General features: G+C 48.6%; 1 pseudogene; it reads right to left on the reverse strand.

Moving 5' to 3' along the window:
* Positions 1 to 346: 346 nt before the first annotated feature.
* LOC124705759 lies at positions 347 to 1,407 on the reverse strand (annotated as a pseudogene).
* Positions 1,408 to 1,937: the final 530 nt, after the last annotated feature.

Consider the following 1,937-nt stretch of genomic DNA (forward strand, 5'->3'; position numbering starts at 1 on the left):
TGTATGATTCAATTTGATTGTCCTTTTTTCATTACATTTTGCTCTACTCCAGGCTGTGCAGACCTGCTATTTGCTGACCCCAACCATCAGTATTTTCAGCATTGTTTTAGCAGTGGACTATTAATCCTGTTTTCTGTTAAACTGGCCGGTTGTAAGAAACGGGTTTGCGACTAGTCCCATGTACTGAAGAAGTAACATTTACATTTTCATTTAGCTTCTGCTGACAGGTAAAGTAATGCTTTTACAATAAGAATGAATCATAAGAATGATTTATACAATTATACAGGACGAAATGTAAAACAGAGATAAAAGTTTATGTTCCTTGACAAGCATCAAATCTTGCTTCTTAATAGGATTTCTTGTTCACCCTGCGGCAGTTCTTCCTAACCTCCCCATCTCGTCCGGTCAGTGGGCTTATATTTCCCATTTTAGTCATGGAGGCTGCAAAGTTTGCGAAGAAATCCTTCTGGTTACCGGAAAACCTGTGAACAATCGGCGCGGTTGTCGCATCAGCGATAGGGTCGGACGTCATAACCTGGTCAGAAGGCAGCTCAGCGCGTCCCTGCAGGAGGTTGCCGTAGTACTTGTTGTCGAACACGTTGGGAGTGGCCGCATCAAGGTTCACCAACGTTCCCTCCTCCTGCCCGGCCGTGCAGTTCCTCTGCGTAAACTGACACTGCGCTCGCCCAAAGGTGTGCGCTCCCTGAAGGGCAACAAGGTCAATGTCGTTGAGATCCATGTTTCTGAATTTCTTTTGAAGGATATCCAGAGAGTCGAATGGGCTTGGGAGATCCTTAGCGCTCTCGATGTTGGTCTTCGTGCCATCGCGGCGCCCGAGAGGCACACTCCAGGCTGGCCCTCCAGCCAATTCGATAGAGATCTCAGCCGCAAGGGTGAGGATGTCGGCACAGGAAACGGTGCCAGGGCAAGCTATCTCCAACACTCGTTTGATGTTGTCGACCACATTGAACCCACGAGCTGACTGGTAATTGCCAGGGGCTTTCTTCTCGCTCATTATCCCCAAGGAGACGTCATCATCGAGCAAAAGCGAGGCATCACAACCCTAGACAAATTAAAGCAGTCTTGAGATAATGAACCATAGTCGTACTATTGATTAGCCCTACCAGTTATATATGCATGAACTCACATTGGCGAAGCAGTCATGGAAGTGAAGGCGGATGAGGCTGGCTGGGATGCGCGCGTCAGTGATCCGGGCGACCTGGATGACGCGTCGGACAATGTCCCGTGCACTGGGGCATGAGTTGTCATAGAACGAATAGCTCAACCCGGTACCGGAACCACCATAAGCGTGAGCGCCGTGGCTCAGCACAAGAGTCAGTGCAGGCGTGCAGCTATGAGCAACAGGCTGCAACGAGCAGCTGACGGCAAGCTAGAAGAAGAGGCCATGTGCACTATTAGACGATGACAAGGAGAAGCCTGCTGCTTTGGCCGCCGCTGGTAGATCGATCGACAAACAAGCTAGCTAGTTGCAAGATATGAGAGATGGATATGAGATGTGAGGAAAACGGTCATGCTACGGAGGCTATTTGTAGTCTTGATCCATTAGCACCATTTAGCTAGGCAGGATTTGGTGGATGCGTGCTTTCACATGTGTCCCATGGCTGCCGTGTCAACTTAAGCATTGCCCGCCGCAGCATTGCTTTCCTGCACGTGGCTCCTCCTGTTATTTTATCGGTATTTCGTATGATTAGCAAGAAGAGGATGTTGCGAAGAGGTCGTCTTGACCAAATCCTTTTTTACGTGTTTGCGCACGCGCGGCGGCCGTACGAGAGAATGCGCCAAGTGATCAACGTCAGGCTGCTACGAGAAAACAGACAAGCCCAAGGGACCGGATCAAAACGTGTGATCTTTAACATCTCTGTATATATCGAAAAATATTGCCAAGGCCAGAAAAAAAATGATGTATTATAAGTAAC

The sequence above is a fragment of the Lolium rigidum genome, chromosome 4 (assembly GCF_022539505.1).
Source record: "Lolium rigidum isolate FL_2022 chromosome 4, APGP_CSIRO_Lrig_0.1, whole genome shotgun sequence".
In the NCBI taxonomy this organism is placed as follows: domain Eukaryota; kingdom Viridiplantae; phylum Streptophyta; class Magnoliopsida; order Poales; family Poaceae; genus Lolium; species Lolium rigidum.